The following is a 23,187-nucleotide window of genomic DNA, read 5'->3' as shown; positions in this document are numbered from 1 at the left end:
AAGGTTGGGTCTTGGGACCGGTTCTATTTATGTTCTCCATTATTCAGTGATGGAGCTGAATAATACTTAGTCTCATTGGCTACATGTGAATAATTACCAAGGAAAAAGCAGAATAGGTTGACAAAATAAAGCTCTGAATTCAAAAAGCACTACATTACTTAAGGTAAGTGTGTCTAAGACCTGGGACCACTTATATTACCATCTAACATAGAAAGTACTCCTGGCTCAATGTGAGCTTCTGAGCTTTCTGTGTCTCTGCTCTGTCTTCTCTAAGCCCCAGTGGGTGGAGGCAGATGAGCGTTCACACTGAGCCTGGTTCTGGTTCTGCTGGAGGTTCTCCTCCCTGTTAAAGGGGAGTTTTCCTCTCCACTGTCACCTCATGCATGCTCCGTATGAGGGATTGCTGCAAAGCCATCAACAATGCAGACGACTGTCCACTGTGGCTCTACGCTCTTTCAGGAGGAGTGAATGCTGCTTGGAAAGACTTGATGCAACCTGCTGGGTTTCCTTAGAGAGGAAACTTTCTGACCAATCTGGAGGATCTGATGGAAGCTGACTTTGGAAAGAGACTGAATTGGTGCTATATAAATGAAATTGAATTGAACTTCTATCTATTTTGTAAGATAACTAAAACTTAATCACAATGCAAACACCTGAAAAATCATAGTGGATAAGCTCTATGAATTTCACTGGCTTTTATGGTCCTCGGTTCAGAAGGAGCTTTGAATGAGATCCAAATGAAACTCTTGACGTCTTTAATTGCAATAATCAAGGTTTTTGCCTTTAGGTCTAAATTTCCATTGAAGAGAAAGCTCAGCATATAATTGTGAATACAGATAATTGTTTTCCAAGCCATGAAAATTGCTTAAATGTCCTTTTGCTCTTTGAGAAAGCTCCTTTTTTAACTTTAGTATTAAGAAAGATTTTACTCTGAGACCAAATCAAGGAATGCTGTCGCTTTTTTATGTTGCCCCTGAATTAATTTGTTCTTTGGCACCCTTAAGATATGACCTTTCAGGTCAAAACCATTATGTTAAATGATCTTGTTAAATAAACTTGACTTGATCACGGTCTCTTACTTTATAATCATGCTTGTTCACAGTGCCTACATGGAGAGGATACTTTATACTTCCAAAGAGAGTCATTGATTTCTTCAGGACATTAAGTGCATCCTCCCTGGATAAATAATGTCCCACAAACTATTAATTACTAAGTACTGTGAGCTGGAAAATGGCTGGCAACTTTCTTACAGCATAAACCAGATGCTTGATGCAGCAAAAAAAAAGCTAAACTCTTAAAGCTCTTTAAATCACCAAAATGGTATATCAATGTCCTAATGCATCCACACCCTGAGGGTTGCAAACCGAGGCGTAAACCACATTTTCTTTGTCAGCTTATGGTTTAAGTGTGTTTTAGTCGGTGCTTTACGGCCGAGGATGGAGCTTTTATGGCTTGACCAGCTCCATTTGGCTAACTGCCACCAGCTTCACTAAGAATTAGAAGTGACTGGAAGAGTCTCTGCAAGAGGTGGGGAGAAAGATCAGATATTAAATAAAGCAGGTGCGACTGTGGCGTTAATAGTTACTATGTGTGCATGTTTATATTTTTGTCCTCTGATGCATTCTGAAGGGTATTTTACGAAAGAGCATTAACATTAATGGAGAGAGAAGTTATGATAAAAAAAGTAAAAAGTCTGTTGCTCAAGTACAAGTATACATACTAGGGTTTGGAAATACCACTGGAGAAGTAGAAGTATCAACTCAAACAATTTTCTCAAGTAAAAGTATAAAAGTACCAGATAATTAAATTATTAAAGTAGAAGTAATTCCCCCATATATGTCATATACATCCATTGAAAACATACCATTTAGTACAATGCAAATATATTAAAGGTCCATATAGGTGCAATACTGAGCATCAGGATGGGTGACATGGAGCAGAAAATCTGATGTCTGGTTGCTTATAATTACTGGTGCAAAACATCAAACTTCAGAGACGTGTTATTAATAAGCTTTTATTTGTTATTATTGGAATGTAAATGAACATCCAAGCGTGGCTACAGGAGTTAATAAGGACAACAGGTGTAGGATAACAAACTGGACATGAAAATGAGTGCATTACCGTATTATAACAATTACCCTGTATGCCTGTCTGTGTACAGTAGACAGTGGTGTCAAAATTAATAATTAGTCCCAGCGGTTAATCAAAATATGAAAAAAAGGAAAATAACAAATATCCTAGAAATGCTATGTTCTTCTTCTACATTTTGTTCTTCTTGTTGTGGCGTTTGGCAAACAACTTGGTGCAGTACTCCCTCTCTCTCTCTGTCTCTCATATATATATATATATATATATATATATAAGAATAAGAATAAGAATAAGAATAATTATTATATTATTATTAATATTATTATTAACAACAAGCCAAAACGAAAACAAGCTGAAATAAAGCAGAAGCAATGAGACTAGTTTCAAAATGTAAGGAGTAGAAAGTACAGATAATATATTGAAAATGTAAAGAGTAGGAGTCAAAAGTAGGCTAAACAATAATTACTCCACTAAGGTATAAATAACCAAAATTTCGACTTAAGGTAACAAAGTATTTGTACTTAGTTACTTGACACCCCTGCTGACTAGACATAACTGGGGAATTTAGTTTTAAATATGTGCTCCAGTAAAATGTTCAGACTATTGTGAAAGAAATGTCTCACTAATTAATTACTTTCTCCAATTTGATCCTCACCCAACTTAAAAGTATTAACCCAATGGGAATGGGGGTCTTGAATACTGATCTTGTGCTGTTTTGTAACAAATTTAAATCTGTATTAAAGTATAAATTACACCGACGGTTGTCCAATAATATTCTTCATTTTACCCAAACCATGTCCCATGCACTGCGGTTGCAATAACACGGTTTTAAATATATTTGTGATATCTGACACTGAGTTAATTTTGGGTTTCTGCCAGGAGGCACAAATATAAATATAATATATGCAGATTAAGGCATACAGAGTAACATAATCTAAAAAGGAAAGTGGTACTATAGACATAAAAACACAAACGGAAAATGTGAGAATGGATCTCACAGATATAAATTATCACCGGCGCCCATTTTTTTACACAATAGAACAACACAAGATGCTTTCATTGAGTCGCACGCTGTCTAACAAGCATAATAAACTCACAGCTGTCATTTCACACATTGTTTCACTGCTACGAGGTTAGAGCGAAAGAGAATCTGTTAATGTGAGACAAACCCATGCACGTCTACCGCATCAAACACAACCACACACTTCCAGACTCACTCATGCATCGGAATAATGCGGGTCGGCTCGGACCGGCACACGCTGCCACTCCACACCAACTGTTTGCACAAAAACTGTGGCCAGTCTGCGATCTCACGTCTGCTTTACCAAATACGCCGACACCAACGACACCCAGAAGCCTCTGATGCACGTTTCAGCTATTTAAATAACTTTAAACATAGTCTTCCTTTTTTTTATTTTATCTCTAATCTTCGGTTTGGTTTGGTTCAGTAGCAACACAGCTCAGCCATGGTCAGATTGTGAAGTAGAGGCAGACGTAGACGTCATAACAGGCTGAATTCCTCTTTCAATGGTCCTGATGGGTTGCACTGCAAAAGCAGAACTAAATATAAGTAAAGATTTCTTGAAATTAGTGCATTTGTCCTTGATTTGAGCAGGTAAATCAAATTATCTGCCAATAGGATGAGTATTTTTACCCCTATAATGAGATAATTAGATATAATGCACTTGAAATAAGACAATGGAGATGAGTTGCTCCTGTCTTAAGTGCAAAAACCTTATTCCATTGGCAAAGCATCTTATTTACCTGCTCAAATCAAGGATAAATACACTCATTTTAAGAACATTTTAGTTATTTTTAGTTCTGTTTTTGCAGTGTGGGCATAGTTTTGGTAATGATAATAACTTTAATTAAAGCGCTTTCAATAAAAGTGCTGTACAAGCAGCTAAAGCAAGCATTAAAAAGGCAAGAAAATAAGTAGGTATAATTAAAAAAATTAAATATCAAGGTATAGGAGGAATACTAACAAGATATTTTACTTTTTCCCAAATCAAAGCTACATACTTAGACGTTGGTAACAGCCGAGTGAAGACGACCTTCCCAAACAGGAATCAAAACTGGGTGTAAAATGGATAAAGAGCGCTGAAATGGAGCTTCTGGATCCACCTTCACCTCAACCGTGTTAAAATTGTTTAAACGCTGCTGGTTTATGCCAGAACACCAACCAATTTAAACAAACTCCACCTCTTCCACCAGGACGAGCGGCCAAATCAAACTTTAGACTTTTAGACTTTACTTTATTAGGTCCCCGAAGGGCAATTTGTTCACAGCAAGTACTGATAATAGCAGCCGTCACACGATCACACAAACAATACGGACAATAGACAAGAACGTAGAACATTTATAATCAATGCAGTGATGAATGGATGTAAAATTCTGATTAAACTGCAAAATAAATTAGCCATCTTCTTTTTATCCTGATATTAACTGACTTTTCCAGGCATAAAAAGCTCCTAAAGGCAAGAGTTGTGTCAACAGAGGACAGACCACATAAATGTGTTACAAAGGCACAAATAACAGACAGAAAACAGGATTTTAGCAGCAACAACAAGATTCCCAAACAGCTTTTAGCTGAACGTGTTGGCTAGATTTCAGTTTAACTCAGTTTTGTTTATTTCAATAACAACAATTTACAACAAATTGATCTCTTATTTTATAGAGCAAGTCTTTTAAAGGCCTGACACTGCTTTTATTTAGCTTTGCAAGAAAGTCTGGCCCTTTTGCCCTGTGATCAGAGAGAAAGAAAGTAAACTTTTGCAGTTATATTTTATTGTTGATATTGTTCAGTTAACAATAATGCACACTTGAAGAGTTTCTGCGCTGGATTTATGTCTATATTGTGTGGGAATGTGTGAGGGAGGGGGTTGTATCCTTTCATAAGAGCAGAAAAGCCATTACACTCTGCGTGGGAGGGCAGTTGAAAGAAAAACACGGACATACACACCTGAACAAAGGAAATGATGCCGTCTTAGGCTGCTTGGGAGTAGATGCTCTATACCTTAGCCCCATCTTCCCACTTGAGATCATATAGAAGGTGCTATTTTTAAATGGCAGCAGGTTAAAGTCTGTGATTAAAAGAGAATATGGATTTATCTGTTCTATTTCCTGTCTGCGAGTTTTCAGCTAGGGTTTGAGGACACATCTATAAGTCTAGAAGGACCAGGAGATCTTTGTTTGTCTCCAGTCAAACGTCTTTAAAAGGGGGGGAAAAAAAGGAAATAACGGGTTGTGAGAACCAAGGCTTTATGTGTTCATTCTAAAGGTAATCTTTAGGTCTTCATGTCATTTGGTATGACATTGGCTTATTTTTCTACCCTTTTAAAACAGTGTTTAGATTAGATTAGATTAGATTCAACTTTATTGTCATTACACAGGTACAGGTACAAGACAACGAAATGCAGTTTAGGTCCAACCAGAAGTGCAATAGCAGCAAATGCAGGATAAACAATGGTTCCATAAGTACAGGACATGGGTTTTTACTGAATAAATATAGAGATGGATACTATTATAAACAGAATTTTACTGATAGATTTGTCCTGTGAATATAATATATAGATAACTAGTATTGTGAACTAAATTTACAGCTGGATATGTACCAAATATAATCTACAGGTGGATATTACTATAAATAGAGAGTTTTACAGATATGTACAAAAACATAATATACAGATGGTTATTATAACAGAGTTTACATGTACTATGAATATATGTACAGATGTCTATTACTATAGACAGAATTGTGAGCATGATATACAGGTAGCTATTACTATAAAATGAATAAATAAAATTCAGACAGAAGCTATTTAAGTTAAAGTGCAGTGGAAGGTAATTGCATATTACAGTTAAAGTACGGTATTGCAAATGTATTTGTGCACAATTGGTACTGTGAAATACCTGAATATACTGTTTAATACCTGAAAGTCAGAACCTAAATTGGAGAGAAGGAAGGTAAGCGTGAATGAGAGCAGGGCGGACTGAAAAGCCACAGCTGCTGGACACACACGACTTTCTTTCTTTCTTTCTTTCGGGATGAAAAAGTGCACCGTTGTTGGGAAAAAATGACTCATCTCCGTCATCAGCGCCATCACATAATTCACGCCAAAGGGAATCACTGGACCCCGACACAAATATCTCATTGGCCCTTGGTCCATTTAGTAAACCAGATTCCCCCCTGAGGTGTCGCACATGCAGCGCTGCAACCCCATATGTTCTGAGCCCTGAATGGGTAATGGCCCTGCAGGACCATCAGCAGCGGCACACACAGATAGCAAAGCTGCGCTGAGCGTGTCGCAGGATGCAGGTGAAAAGGCCGCGGCGCGCGCTTAGCGTCCGTAACCAAGGTAGATGTTACTATTTACGCTCGGTCATATCCAGGGCCGTCCCTAACCAAGTTAAAGTCAAGATTTTAGCATCCGTTTGTGTTTGCTTTAGGAGTAGCATGCCGTTTCGTTGCACATTTATCCAGAGCTTTTATCATTATTCAGCCCCCTGCATAAGTATTGACAGCCCTGTGTAAAAAGTATATGAATTTGCGTAGTAAAAATCTGATTTTTTTGTGTTTAAGTGTCTTCATTCAGTTGTAAGAATTCCCCCATTAAGAAATGTTCTTTAGACCCGCGCACATGGAACACACCTTGGTGTTCCCACCATTAATACATTGCAAAACCACACTCCACAGTTTTTCTAAAATATTTACAGTTGGCCATGAAAGAAGACTGATTTAGTAACTATGTATCTGTTTATTTGGTCATATGTTTTACATCACTAACCTCCTGAAAGACCCAATAATGACCCACTTTCAGATGATTATATGCAATGTTTTAAACAAGGGCTCCTCACACCTTTTGTTGTCAGGGACCCCTTAGCTGTGGTAAAATTGTTTCAATTTTTTAAATTTTGTACAATACATTAGGAAATATATATATATATATATATATATATATATATATATATATATATATATATATATATATATATATATATATATATAATATTAGAGATTTGGCGATAGATCCTTGTTCTTGATAAAGCCAAACTCGATGTGTTGTCATACTTCCTAGTTTTAGCTGATTTGGCTTTTACCTTACTTGATGAAGTTAAATATTCATCCATCGTGTTACTCAGCTCAACGCATCCTCAGCAGTGCCTCCTCAGGCCCGACAACAACATGCGCTTCACGGATCCAACCCGTGGTTCGCGGACCAGCGGTGGTCCGGGGTCCCCAGTTTGAGGGCCGCTGTTGTTTCTGATGTCAGGTGCTGTGGCAAGGTTCCCAGCTTCTTTAGAAGAGAAACAGGCCCCCTGCATCACGCATCCTCCACTCCACTTCACAGTGGAAACTGTCAGGATCCACTGGTGTCATGTTGTGCTTTTTATTTGGATCATTTACTTGTTTCGCCTTGCTTTATTTTATTCTCTTCTGAGTCATTATTGTTAGAATATTGTTGGATTTCTACCATCGTTCCTCCTCATGGTTTGTGTTTTCCTGACCAATTCCTCATGTTTGTCACATCCGACTGCGTTATGGGCTTTAGCCTTTTCCAGATCCCAACATGACAGGAAACTAGGCGATTTTCCACATATTCATGTTTTAACTAACCTGACTCTGCCAGATAGATTTGCTCCGTATATCCATCTGGAAACCTTCCGTTGAAGTAATTTTGGGAAGGGGCGAAAATACTGGTTAGCTGATTGGCCTATGTTGGTGATAGACGGGCCAAATGAACCAATCAGATTCGTCGTCGCTCTGTTACGAGCGACAACGAAAACACAACCACAAGCCAAGCTACTCTTGCTGCTGCAGGTAAAGGCTCGTTAGCTCAGCAAATAAATACTCTGTAATTCCAATAAAACTTGCTCGATAGCCACGCTAACGCTAGTTTCATCGGCTGAAGCCGCCATGTTCTTTAGACTGAACTGACGCGCTTCTCGCTGCGTCACACCTCAACCCGCCTCAAAGCCAAAGCTGATTGGACGTTCGTTTGGTGAACGGCTCCAAATTTTCTTCAACGGAGAGTAGCCAGACTGATCTGCGAGTGAAACCTTGAAAGCTCGCGAGATCAGGATGGTCTCACGAGGCTATGTTTTAACACCAGACCAGCCTAATCTTGTTTCCACAAAGCCCAGTTAATAATTTAAGGCACACAATTCCAGGTAAAGATCCAGAGGAGTTTAACATTTTTACATTAGTTATTACAGGAAAGCCTTTTTTTCCTGGCATCCTTCCTACCACATGGACTGGCGTTTATTTGGCGGAACCAAGTGTTTGTTTCTGTTTATCGATTTTTAACTTTTGTTGCTGTAGATGTGGGCCAGTTTAGGTAAGATGTTATTTTCCACATAGCCTTTCCTGACTTCTTGAAGACCAGCAGAAATCTACTTTACCTGAATGGATGCATGCTCTTTTGTCTTTTCCATTTTGACAAATGGCTAAGAGAAACGGTGCAGTCCCCTGACACGCTAATCAACTTGAAAGTATGAATAAAAGAAGATAAAAAAAGAAACTTTACTTTTACTTTTTCATATGTAGCAGCTGCAGTTGAGTACGAGGTAAAGTCTGAAGCTAAGCCACTAATCCTGATTTGCTGCGCAGGCCTCAGGGGAGATGCAGTCATCACAAAACTCTGGAAAAAGGTGCAGACTGGAAGAGAAACTGAACACAAACTAATACGTGCGCTCGTAAAAACAGGCGAGCAAACAAAATGCCAACATGAACATTTAATTATATATTTATTATTAGAGCAAAACTAGGCCTCGGTTCATTTAAACAGAGTTGTAGTTGCGCTCCAGATGTAGTTGCAATCTAACGGTGTTTTCATGTTTTAATCCTTATAGCTCATCTTTTATGACACTGTTCCCTGGCTCCCACCTCCAGCTCTTAACCTTGCAGTAATCTGATAAGTCGGTAATTGAAATGCCATTAATGGGGCAATGGACTAAAGCATGAATGCAAACAACTCATTCATCTGTCTGAGGTTGAGCGCGTGCTTCTATCCTGCCGTCCTCTTTCCCCTTCATCCCTACATGCCCGTTCTTTTTAAACCCATTTATAATCCATCATTCTTACTCTCCATTGTCCTCTTTGTTCCGTTTTTTTTTTTTTTTTCCCAGCATTCCCTCCTTCAGGTCGTCTGGCTCTCTGCGTCGCCAGTGGCTTGTAAACACACCTCGCCATAACCGTGGAATTTACTCCCAATAGGAGGCAAAAGAAAAAGCTTTTAAAGCATCAAAACCTAATTCATTTACTCATATTACAGCAAATGGAGCAGGCGGTATGTCTGAATGAGAGTGTGTGACGCTGGGGAATTTCATCACTCTTCACAAAACCTCGCAAATGGCTTTTTCTAATGCTTTTACATGGCTTTACATTGAGGTTGGCTGACTCTCTTCATTTGTGCTGAACACAGAAGCTGAATGTTGACACTTCACCAATAACTGGTGGCAAAGGAGGCAGAGGGGAAAAAAAAACAACAAAAAAAACGCGTTAATCAAACACCAACGATCAGGAGGAGTGAACATTAAATCACGAGAGCCATGAAGCTCTGTGCATAAATTTCAAACCACTTTCAGATCTTTCTGAGGTCTTCCACCATTTAATTTGTGGAGATCTCTCAAAGTTGTTCTTCACAGTTTGGCTCGACACTTTAGCACAACCCCGTACGTCTTTAACGATAAAAGGCTGAGTCCGCGTAATCTCCGTGACAAACTTTTTCCAGAACATTTGTATTTTCTTTATCAGACCAAGGCTTTAAAGCAGCAACAAAGCAGAGATTAAATCTCCCTTTAATATATCAATTAATCTCCCTGATGTTCAGTTAAAACATGACACTGATAGATTTCATCTGACTAATTTGTACATAAATGGCTCTCCGGGGTCTTTGCTCAAGGCAGGCGACTTCTTTCCTTCTTTCTCTCTTAAATCTCTCTTTGAGTTTCCTCACCAGATATTTAATGTCTGTCGTCTTTTGGATAAAGACTCTCTCGGAGCACTGGGGAACAACTTTGCGGCTTCTCTTGCAGCTTCTAAGGCTTTGGTATAAATTTGTAATTTGACTTTTCTGTTTTTCATCCGGTGTTTGAGAGGGAATTTGATGGCGGCAGTGCGACAGCGTGAGTCCACACGCGGCCTGGAACTGTCCATCAGACAGCATCCGTGGACACATTCTTGCAAATATGTCAACTTTTCTGATAATCTGCGGCGCTTCTTTGTGTCTTTGGAAGTTTGTACTCATGCTGATTGAAAATTAAATAATGTAAATGCATTTCCAGCTGTTAAGACCCGGCAATGTGTGACAGTATTTCCACAGCAAGCGCAAAATCTTTTATGCTTGCTTCTATGCAAGTCTGAAGTGCTATTTGAAACAACTTTTCAAAGATATTAATAAGGACAAAAATATTCTGATTGGAATCAAGAACATCTTCTGAAATATGGTATGCGAGTAAAAGCTTAGCGCTTATTAAGAACGTCTAGTGTTAGTTTCTCATGTGATCCCAGCTGCCATCTCAGCTAATAAGAGAGTTTTCATCCGTCTTTAAGGCCCTTATGGAGACATACTGGTGTTATTCAGAGAACTGCTGCAGAATTCTGATAAACAATTATCCTATTTCACCTTTTGGAGATGTACAGGTAGACCGATACAGAGCTGCCACAGAATCCCATTTTACAGTCCTAACCTCACCATCCATGGGCGTTCTAGTAGGCAGAGACGGAAATAAAGAAATGACAGTCTTTTATTGACTCAACACTCAAATGGGGTTAAAGGGCTAAAAGATGTCTACATGAATATGATTGCTGAAGTCAAAATGAGATTGACAAAGTTGTTTTTAGATTGGTTCATAATTAAACAAATCTGCATTTTACCATAACAGACGAAATTTGAACAGGACACAACGGCGTAATAATGTCCAAATCCAAACATTTCTCTCTGGTTTAATTGGTTTTAATTACTGGCTGACATGTAATGGACATAGGAAAGTGAAGTTTCAACCTTTATAAATAGAGATTTTTAACTCCGGGGTTCCACTGATCAACTCTAGTCAGAGCGGCTCCACCGGGTGCAGAGTGGTGCATTTCTGAAGCCCACAAGTAAAAGACTAGATGTGCAATTTTGGATCACATTTTACCCTGAAACATCAGACATTACCTGCGGCTCCAGCACCAAGATCTCACGTGATACTTGACACCATGGACGACAATTTTTCTTTTCTTTTAAAGCCTTCAAGTACACTGCTATCACGCAATGACGCAATCCTTGCATGATTCAAGTCCAACTGCGCAGAGGCGCCCCGCTCTATTAACACTCCCAGAGGAATAGGGTGCCAAGCAGAAAACACGACGCTCCTGCACCAATCTCCCACATTCAGTGGAACCCTGGGGCAATGGGAGTGCTTCAAAGAACGATATTAGACACGCTTGGTAAAACTTTTTCTGTAACTAACTTAAACATGTCTAGTTTTGTGTCATTCCAAAGTATTTATTTTGTTTTTAATACAGAAATCTAATATAGAACCAGTGTCCAAAATTTAGGTGTAAAAATCAACCGGCCAAGCGTATTTTTACCGGCCAAAATATTAATTCTGAATGACTCCTGCTAATTAGCTCCACATAATCCCGCTACGTAATTAGCCCGAGCTAAACGCTAGCTGTTAGCAAACGCACATGACGTAGCTGCTGTCGTTCTCACGTCACATGCGCGAGTGTTTGTGTACGTGCACGTTTGTTGTCACACGAGCTTAAAGCAGAAGAACACAAAGAAGCATCCACCCAGAAGTTGACTGAAAAACACGATGGTGCAAACTTTTACTCGCCATTAGGCAGCTAGTTCTTTGAAATTTACTCGCCAAATGGAAAATTTACTCGCATTTAGCATCTGGCGAGTGTTAAATTTGGACCCTGTATAATCTAGTACACTTCAAAGAGGGGACTAAAACTACATTTTTGTTGAAATGAGTGTGTTTGTCCTTGATTTGAGCAGGCAAATAACATTATCTGCCTATAAAATAAGATAATTAGATATACTGTACTAGAAATTAGATGATGGAGATGAGTTGTTCCTATTTTACGTGCAAAAATCTTTTTCCATTGGCACATCATTGAAACTTGCTGCTCAAATCAAGGCCAAATACACTAATTTCAAGAAAATTTTTATAAATTTTAGTTCCGTTCCCCTGTGATGGACGGTTTGTACTGAAACTGTAATCTCGATTACAATGCAAATGGTAGTTGACAATAAAGATTGATTGATTGATTGATTCGCTTTTTGGAGTATATGGCCTTTATACACTTTATACTAATGTATGCCTAAAGGAATATTTTTGACAGCTGCAGGTTTCTCAGCTTCCTAAAGAGAAATCCTATTTTGTAAAATCAATATATTTTCCAACCCTTCATCATCCTAGAAGTATGTCTATAGCAAGCTAGGTAATATTAAAGGCCTTTCCAAACTCCTGCAGAAGGAAAGGATGTTCCACCCAGTCACCACTGACAATATCAAGGCTTGCAATATTCAAATCCCAAAAGTTCTGCTTGGATGCAATATTTGGTAGGACACTATAATTTAACTGTGCTCTTATCTATTAAATATTTGTCCAGATGGTCAGTGAGATGGATGACTTCCCTAATGCCCACACCCGATGTATACTTTGAGTTGTTGAGATCCTGAAGTTTTTGGAGACTGGTGGAGACATGGTGCAGTGGTAAAGAAAAATAATAGAGAAAGAAAGGTTAATTCTAAGCAAAACATCATTGCAATTTCCAACAATTGTATAACAATTGCAATCACAGGGATTGTGCAGCCCTGATATTAACCTGCTACTCATTGCTTTCAATAAGGTATACAATGGACAACAATTTAACAGTTGACAGACCGTCAAATTCTTGAAGAGGTTTTCTGTTTCATAAAAGTAATCTTAGCCTGAGAGTGTAAAAGCCCTGAGGGACATTGCAATAAACACACTGCATATATTTAATCCACATACCATTTCACCAATTCAAAATTCAAGGGTGGTAAGGGTAGTGGGGTAGGAATCGGATATTGTCGTCTGTTAAACAACACAGTGGCCATCAATAAGCTTTTTAGTGGTAAATAAGAAATAAACGACCTCCCATACACATATGTATGCACAGAGGCCAATGAGAATCTGCTGTAATCCTTCTCTAATAAGCTGAGAAAGACGAAGACATTGGCATTATCGACCAGACCTTCAGGGACAACTTTTATATTTCTTTGCAGATAGGCTGATCAATAGGCAGCCTGTAAGGCACAAGCACAATGCACATGCAGCTGGAGAGACAAAAAGTGAATCTTTGCACCAGATTTGACCCGCGGGAACTCTAAATCCCAAAAGTCCCCGCTATCCCAGGATCACGGCTGGGTTGACCTATAGGAGATCGAAATCCCAGCGTGTGACCACCGACACCGGAGACAATGGATGGGATGTTGTGCTTTGTTGAGTTCTGCCCTTAGGTGTACATCAATTTCCCTGTGAATGTGCCTGAGACGCATATATTAAAAGCTGTGAGTGTGTGTGTGTTTGTGTGTGTGTGTGTGTGTGCGTGCGTGCGTAGGCCAAAAGGCAAAATAAGACAAAAGCCAGTAACAAACAAAATAGGACTCTTCATCCTCATCTTTACACAATAGCAAACAAAACAAGTGGGTAAGGCAAAGTAGACCTTATAGCCAACTAAGACAAAACTACACAGATAAAAAAAAAGTAATGTCACAAAAGCCAAACCTGCTTCACAAGACGCCTCAAAGTCAAGTCTGATACATCTTCTATTCTGCCCCTGAGCCTTACAAGGTCTGTACACAGCCACAATTATAAACAGGTAGAGTTAAGCTGGCTTTGCATCCCAGTTATACGCCATGTTTCCTTTGGTTCCGCTTCAAGCATATTTCAAAATAGGATGTGTTATGGCCCACCATTTGAACTGAATAGCTATGACCACATCGTAGAGCCGCTTTGTGACAACAAGACAAATATTAGAGACACACAACTGACTCCTTTCATTTTGGCCTGTCCTGTGGATCCGTGTGGAGGCACAAGCAAAAAAAATCAAGCCATAAAGGGGTAGGTCATCGGTGTTGATCTGCAGTTGACCTTATCATCAAGGCTGCAAACAGACTGTGCAATTTAAACTTAAACATTTAGGTCTACTTCTAAGCTACTTATAGAGTTAATGTAGGGAGACCTCAAAACACAAAGACCACGAAGTAAGCAGAGCTTATAATGTCTCTTCTGTACACATTCAATGTGGAGAGAATGGTGGTACCCGTAAAAAGTCTTATTTGTTTGCAGATGACATTGTTGTCTGTGGTAAGAGCTGAGAACAGTTGGAAGAAAACCTAGAGAGAGATGAAGGTTTACCCCGGTAAGGAGTGGAATGAAGAACAAATACATGTGTGTGAATGAGAGGGACCCAAATGGAGCCGTGAGGTTTCATGGAGCACAGATAACCAAGGTGGAGTATTTTAAATTACAATGATGAGTGAGGAAAAGAGGTGAAGAAACATGCCCAAGCAGGTTGGAACGGGTGGAAAGAAATGTCAGGTATGTTGGGTGATAAAAGACCATCAGAGAGAAAGGGTGCAGAAGACGGCGGTGAGACCAGCAATGTTGTCTGGTTTAGAGACAGTGGTGCTGAGGAAGAGACAAGAGGAAGCAGAGATGGAGAAGTTAAGGTTCTCATTGTGAGTGACGAGGATGGAGAGGATCAGGAATCAGTTAATCAGACGGATAAAGCCAGAGAGGCCAGACTGAGATGGTTAGGACATGTAGGGAGGAGGGATAGTGAGGATATTGGTAGAAGGATGCTGAGGCTGGAACTGCCAGACCGGAGGAAGGCCAAAGCGAGATTTATGGCTGGATGATGGATGGAGGACATGAAGGTAGTTGGTGTGACAGAAGATACAGAAGATGGAGTTAGATGACTTGTTGTGGCAAGCTCTAAAAGTAAAAAGCCATACGAAATTAAGACAGTTATTTGTAATGTACTGAGAAACAGAAAGAACAAACAGTTTCATCTTATGTGTCACAGAAAAGCAAATTCTCCGTCATCCGGCTCATCGAAAACAGCAAACAGGCTTAAATCGGAGGCAACCAGACTTTCCTTTAATATATCTGAAAACGTTTTGATGTTGGATCCAGGAGTCTTTGTCAATTCTGGCAGCTCTCACTTGAGCAACCTATAGTTGGAGTGCTGCTGCTTTAAAGCCCATGGAGGCCCATTCTCCAAGGCGCATTTTAAGTCAGCAGAGTCCATGTTTTGGAAAAGTGAAAATAACAACATTTCAGCTCAAATCACAACTGCAAGCGAGTGCAGGTATTAAATAAGTAGCACTTACAGCACAGAGGTGGCCCAGCACTGACAAGACACCTGCTGGATATATCATGTGGGATGGAGTTGGATTCATATTTAGAAAAGAAAATGGCATCAATTTAATACCAGTCCTAATTTCATACCAACAGGAAAGACGCGTGACTCTTTGTGAACACAGTAGTAGCATTTTGTTTTTGCAGGATCGCCCTGAGAGGGAAAAGGTTGTTTGCATAAGATTCTTGACCAATTTTCTAAAAAGTTTGACATATTTAGACCTAAATTTGACCTAATCCTTCTGGATTTTAGCCCAGTTGTCCGTGTGATATTTAGACGTTGCTTAAATGTATGCTGAATAAAAAGGAGCGCTGTAGAGCAAGGCTAGATATCATGCACTGAATCAAAAAGCACTCAGATCGTTTTAACTTACACCAGCTTTTTTTTTTTTTTTTGCACATCCACAAACGACAGCTTGACAAACACACACTCATTAAGAACCCTCAACACACCGATACACCTTCAAAGCAGAGCTATTTAGTCTCCATATTTCACTGGGTTTACAATCGCTCTCTGCCATTTCCCAATCTCCTCCCAGCAGCACTGAACCTGTGGGTAATTGGCTTTTTAATGACTTCTGCATTTCCGCACATTTCCCATCTTGGTTATTTGCCTCCTCAAGCCTCATTTGAGGAGCCGTGCTGCGAGTTGGTGGAAGGGGTGTGGGCAGGTAAGAAAGCAGGCAACACAAAGGAAGGCATTCAGCGGCCCCAGGATGTACATCCACATATCGCCTTACAAAGAAAACAAAGGAAGCACAAAATGTCACTTATTCTGAGAAGAATGAGATAGAATAAGATTGTGAAAATGAAGTAGACAAAAAAATGTGTATCATTTATTGTTTCAGCTCCGGGAATCAATACTGAGTCTTTCAAGAATGCCTGCTCTTATAAAGCCTGGGCTGCATACCCTGAACATGGTGAGTGTATGTAAGCAATAAAGATGAGAGTTTTATACCCGGGCAGAAGTACTGGTAAAAAGCAATAAAAAGACAGATATAGAAATATCAATATCAATCTAGCAGGTTATCCCAGGCAATGAGACAAAGCTGCATTAGTAATTCCATTTTTAGGGTTCATCTAAAATGTAAATGCTTACAGAACTAAATTTGGCACTTTAAAATTATGGAGCCAATCAGGACCGCCAAGCAGGATTTTCGTAGAATTGACGTATCAGAGAATCAGCCGTTTGGATCCAAACAACAATGGCGGCTTGGGGCGAGGAAGCAAGCGGTAGCATTGATGCTGCTATTTCATCAGTGTTCAACCCACCAAATATTAATTCTTTAAAGGAACATGAAGGCTTTTGTTAGTGGAAACGATGGTTTCTGTTTCGATGTGAGTGGCTGAAGTAGCACTTTAGTAAAGATGATGGACAAGTGGTTTATCCAATCATATGCGAGGATTTTTGATAAGGCTCCAATGGAGCGATCCCAGATGGATGCGTGGAGCCGTGTGGAGCTCGGTGGAACTGCATCCATCTGGCGAGAGTCAGGTTACTCGTACTGTACTTGTTTAACACTCTATCAATCCTGAGGTCCCCAAAAGCGATTCACACCCTGACGGTGGTGAGCTACGTTATAGTCACAGCTGCCCTGGGGCAGACTGACAGGAGCAGGGCTGCCATACAATCGGAGCCACCGGGCTCTCCGACCACCGACAGCAGGCACAGCAGGTGAAGGACACAACGACAGAGAGTGGGAGTGGGGGTTTGAACCAGCAACCTACAGGTTACAGGTCGACTGTCGTAGATACTGATTATCCATGCATGACCCTCGCCTGCCCTCCTGATTCTGATCAAGTCTCAGTCTGACGCGGCTGCAGTGAGCAGAGCCTACTCTCTCCACTGCTGGTTCCTGCAGGTTCTCGGACTGTCGCCATGTCTCTCATCTAAATAAAGCTTTTTTTAAACTCAACTCAGTATCTGGCTACAATTTCGGGTCCACACACACTGATTATCCTGACACCCGCAACAAAACGGTTGAAACTTCTTAGGCAATTCTGAAATGCAGATTTTGGTCCAAGCATAATTTGCTCTTTCTTCTGCTCATGTTCAGCTTCATCTCCCCACTGGCAGATGCCTTAAAGCAGGTGAAGGAAGGGCGAGCTTCCATGCAGATCAGGCTTACAACCTTCCCTGATTACATCGTGTCAATATGTTCAGTAAAACGGAATCCCAAAGTCCCGCTATGGGTCTCTGAAGGTTTTCATGTGAATTCCCGTTTGCTCTATATGCTGTATTTTATGAGTACCATACCTTTATTATTATTAGTCACATTTCTGAGAAAAGAAAATCACAAAAGTATGAAGTAGTTTCACACTTCTTTTCAGCAGTTTAACTATATTAAAGGATATTTCAGCCTCTACAATCACTATACTATAAAAAATTATAATCGTTGCTTCAAAAGTGGTTTTCTTTTAGCATACCCGGCATCAGAAATGTGCACCTGTTTCCCTATAAGAACTTATTCCCTCTGTATTCGCCTTAGGGAGAAAATCACTCAGGGAATATTATGGCTATTTTTATGACCCCCCCCCCCCCCCCCTCCTGGCTCTAAGACACGTACGCACACACTAACACACACTCTCCACGACACATTTGACTCAGACGCTGAGTGATACGGAGCCCACAGCTGGGTGCGGGACATGTAATCCAACCACTAACTGCAAATGAAGAGAGAAACACATCAGCGGCTGAGATTAGATGGAGCTGCCAGAGATGGAAAATGAAACAGAGGCTGTCGGGGATGTCTTTGTGCTCGCATTTTCTCCCCTTGTGCTTATCCACCTCTTTTCTTCTTCGATGGCTGTCATTTTGGAGACGTTATTGCCTTTCTTTCAGTATTTGTCACATTCGGTCTCTTTCACTGCCTCCTTCACACACACTCACATATGAAAACAGAGTTATCACTCGCCCACAGGGACCCATTACTCCTGTGATCCAGGGCTTTTATGTGGTGGCTTGGTCTTAAAAATGGCCATTCATTGCTCCCCCTGATAAATCATGTAAGTGTGTCTCTATTTTTCCAATCTGCTACGTGCTTGATGCTTATTTGAACAACTAGAAATGGAGAAAACTCTCCACATGTAGAACTTTTTCTGTGTTGGTTGACTGAGGAAAGATTGAAGAACATAGTGAGGAGGCCACCTGATGATAATTTATGCATTTCAACAAAGACCTTTTTGTGGAACATTGAAAGCACCTTAATGTTGATATTTGGTTTAATTCTTGCAGTATACAGTAGCGGGTGTGTTCTCTGGAAAATCTGCGACGAATTGAACTTAACAACTAGTCTGACTCAAATTTAAAGCAAAGCAAAGTTACGTTGTTTTGAGATTTGTGATATTACTACCACAAATCTACTGCTAGCTAATAGTCAAGCTCAAAACCACTCAGAGTTGAGGAGACAACCTCCCAATGTCACGTAAAACACTATCCAGAGTTGGTTCAGACCACTAAGCAACAGTTTTTAGCTCTGTATTCTTAACTTTACAAAGTCTGTGGCCAGAGGTTATGGATACTTATGGTCAGCCAATAGCTACACACCCTAAACTTCATAAGTACATAAGTACAATTTTCGTAAAATTAGTGTATCTGTCCTTGATTTGAGCAGGTAAATAAGATGATTTGCCAAGATTTTTGCACTTAAAATAGGAACAATTCATCTCCATCATCTTATTTCAAGTGTAGGATGTCTAATTATCTTATTTTAGGGGTCAAAATACTCGTTCCATATTGGCAGATAATATCATTTACCTGCTCAAATCAAGGACAAAAACCCAAATTTTAAGAACATTTTACTCATTTTAGGTCCACTTTTGCAGTGGGTTTCTATGCCAGAGCAGTTGCACCCACGTCTTAGATCACCAAGTGTGATGCAAAGTGTCAGATAAAGATGTGGAAATCATGCCACTGCTTTGATCTAGAGCAGTGGAGACGAGTTCTCCAGTGACAAACCTCTCTTTTGGGTAATCCAATGGATGAGTCTGGATCCACCAGGAGAACGGTGCTTCAGTGCCGAAGGAAAAGGTTGACTGGGTTATGCTGTGGAGCTCTTTTTAAATCACAAAGATGTCCTACTGTTTTATGCAAACCAACTAAATATCGTTGGTTTAACCATCCAGTTTGACTTGGCGGTGCTTTAGATTAAAGTTATTTTCTCTGTAACAGTGCGTGCACTGAGAGGTCTTTGGCTTCACTTCCCTTTGGGGATTCAACATTGTTTTTATTTTCAAGATAAAGATCAGATCATTACTGATCAAATCTAAAAGGCAGAAGTTCATTTAAAAAAAAATAACTCAGCTATCTCTGAATGTTTGGTGTCTCAGTTGTCAATAAGATTCATTTTTAAACACGTTTTATCAATTCTTCTTCATAGATATAGATACCAATAAACCACATGCTTTTTTCATCCCTAATCAGGACATTTTGTAACAGAGAAAACTTTTCTTTTCAACGTGTCAACTAACGGATGGGCGACACTGTATTAATCTATGGGAATCTCTTGAACCGTTCATGGGTTTTAAGGTGTGTCTGCAGAGGTGATTGAGCCAAAATGTCATTTTTTAATTTTTCACTGACAGATCACTGACCTCTTAACATCTTGCAATATTTTCAACATTGACTCTGAACTTTTAAAGTCCCATCCAGATATCTTCATGTTTTCTTATGATTTCATTCCTTATTTTCTTGTTTAGTACCTTGAAAAAAAAGTTCCAATGGCTGAACAGCCACTGTTTCATACACCGTCTCCTTTTATCCTTATTTGACTCAAACTTTCACACATCCCTCAGTCCCTCTGCTGCCCTTCATCGTGTTTCTCTTATCTGGATCCATTTGTACATCTGTCAGCTTCGTCTCTATCCGCTATGGTTAAGGTTAAAAAAAAAAAGGATTTTACTCCTCTTGTAATCCATCCATCTTCATCTGAAGTTCAGTCTGAGAAAGCTGTCGCATAATGGCTTAATTTTCAAACAGACTCGTGCTTCTCTCCAGTTCCCGACCCCTTTCAGTGAAATCGCTCTGAACGTTTCACTCATAATGTTTTAACCCCTTCTTACAATGACTTTGTAGGCTTAATGTTTTTGCGTTCCCGCTAAATTGCATGATAAAACTTTAAATGACGATAATTACTAAACAGCAACCATAATGACCAGTTTGGTGCAACATTAAAGCATTTCCCAACCAGAATTCATGATTTATAGCTATAGATTAGGGTCATGGAAAGGAGGCATTCCAGCTCAGAGGAATTTGGGCGATGCAAAAAGATGGTCAGCTATGAGAAGGGTTTGACTGCTAAAATGCCAATAAACATTTTAATTATTATTGAAAAGGGTTGAAATAACTTAACATCCTAGTTTTTTTCAATAAATTGAAGTAAAAAGTTCTTAATTTTATCTATTAATACTCCTTGTATTGCTAAATCTTCTGAGAGATACGCGTCTCATTTATTATCAGAAACAATCTCCCCGGTTGACGGAACATAATTTTAAATTTAAGTCTGCCAGGAGTATGAATAATTGTGGGCTTAACTGTAGATTAAAAAAAATTACTAATCAGAGCGTCAGAAACCCAAGAGAAACATTTTCCTCTTTACACCAGACTGCAAACAGTCGCTGAGAATAAATGTAGGTGTTTGCAAAGCGTCCTTTCTGTCACCCTGTCAATTTGCCATTGTCCCTTTTGCACCATTTTTCATGTCTTCCACCCGGCCTGGACACTTTCTGCCCGCCCACAAATCACAAATGCAATCAAGTTGCCTCCGACAAGGGCTCTCAAATCACCATCAGCACCGAAAAAAGAGAAAGAAACGGACGGGATATTTAACCTCTGCAACCATCAGTAGCCACTTGACAAACACACACACGCACAATTTATGCCACGCAGCGGCGACACACTGTAATTCAGAGGCCTATTACTGATGGCAGCGTTAAACAAGGCATGGCGGTGTGTGCGCGCGCGCGGGTGTGCGGCCCCCGGTTTGTGCGACAACTGCGCGGAGAGGCACTCTCTGATTAGTGCTGATTTGTTTTCAGCTTCTCTGTGGGGAAAAAAAAAAAAATAAGAGGGAGCCCTGACAAGCAGGCATACTCACGCCTATGAACATATACAGCAAAAAGTGTAGAAAATGTTCAAACACTCTCCTCTGTCAGACCGTCAAATCTCAAAAATAAGAATAAAAAAAATAAGAAAAAACAGGAAAACACATTGACAGAAGCTGAGGAGTAAATTTAGGCCAAAGACGCCTCAGGGGGGGAATGAACGTCTGGGAACGAAGGTGCAGGGAGAGGGAAAGGAGGGAAAGAAAAGACAGGAAACACTGTTTGGGTCCTAGTTTGACAGTCGGTGCACACGTTAGCGCTGCAAATGTCAGCACACACGCGTTATATTCAGCTAAAGCCTGCACTCAAGCACAAAACATTAGGGCAAAGAGGAGGACTGACAACGAAGAGCCTGCTTATTGATCCTAACCGTGCAACCGACGTTAGTGAGGATTAAATTCAATTTTCTTTCCTTTATCTTGAACCTGCATGCCGTTTTTTTTTTTTTTTTTTTTTTGGCCTCGCTCACCCACACAAGTGTTTTTTTTTTTTTTTTCCTTTTTTTTTCTGCCCGATTAGACTTTGTCCTAGGACTGCGTGGGTGTGGAAATGTTGTTTGACTGACATTCGCCTCACACTGCAGCTGTCAGGACGACTTACGTCTCTTTTGGCTGTCGCTGGTCTGAGGGCTTCAGGTGATGTGGAAAAACCGCCGAGCTGAGTTTCTACCGGAGCAGCGGTTTAATGAGCTGAAATCAGAGGCCGGCTGTACGTTACACACCGGGCTCCGTGGGCTTGGCTACGCTCTCTGCGTGGATTATTTACACTGTTTTCATATTATTCACTTGTTATGATCCATTAAGTTGGCAGGTTGCTGTCTGAAAGAGGGAAGACCTTTCCTGGAGGTTGGGGGGAATTTCTGAAAGTTGAGCAAAAACAAACCAGAGAGTGACGAGGTTGACCCAGAATCTAAAATAAAATCTATTGTATGTTTTGATAAAATTGGTTATTGTAGCTTTGGAATCTGATCTTAATTTTCAAACTTAGATGTGGTAAGACCTCGGGTCACGTTTTCAATTAGCCAGACAGATTTAAACGAATTCAGTGAGCAAGTTTCTGTCACAGCTGAAGCTCAAAAACACCTTATTTCTCTTTCATGCCAGGATATGAAGACTTCAAATCTGCAGAAAAATAAATTCACAAACGAATGCAGCACTTGATGTGCATCCAGACAACATAAAGCATAAAATATTATAAGGTCAACAGGCACAGATATGAGACCTATTCTAAGAGATGAGCACAGAAGATGATAAAGAAAAGAAGAGCACATCTATTTCTTTTTTGATAACTACTCCTCTGTGAGAATAAAGTCGCTCTGCTCCCACCTGAGCCCTTCCATTCCCCATCCCTTTGCTTTTGCAACCATAACAGGTCAAGTATTTCATATCCAGATCAAGTTGAGTTACACCAGATGGGAACCACAAGACATTTCGTGCACATTTATCTTTTTTACCAACATGATTGCTGCGTATGTCTTGAAACTTGGACCTTTGTGCATACAAACATTTACTGACCACAGATTTTTAGTTGGCAAATTTAACAATAATTACTATAGCGTTCTTAACGGTTAGCAATAAACTTTGTATGGATCAATTTCGGATTGCGTTT

General features: G+C 39.9%; 1 protein-coding gene across 1 annotated transcript in view; it reads right to left on the bottom strand.

Annotated features, from left to right (window-relative positions):
• Positions 1–23,187, bottom strand: part of ptprt (protein tyrosine phosphatase receptor type T) — a gene marked incomplete in the record, with an annotated part of 394,538 nt that overhangs the window by 292,908 nt on the left and 78,443 nt on the right.

Source organism: Fundulus heteroclitus, chromosome 20 (genome assembly GCF_011125445.2).
Source record: "Fundulus heteroclitus isolate FHET01 chromosome 20, MU-UCD_Fhet_4.1, whole genome shotgun sequence".
NCBI lineage: Eukaryota > Metazoa > Chordata > Actinopteri > Cyprinodontiformes > Fundulidae > Fundulus > Fundulus heteroclitus.
Note: the sequence above shows the minus strand (reverse complement) of the source record. Positions and strands in the feature narration are given on the sequence as shown.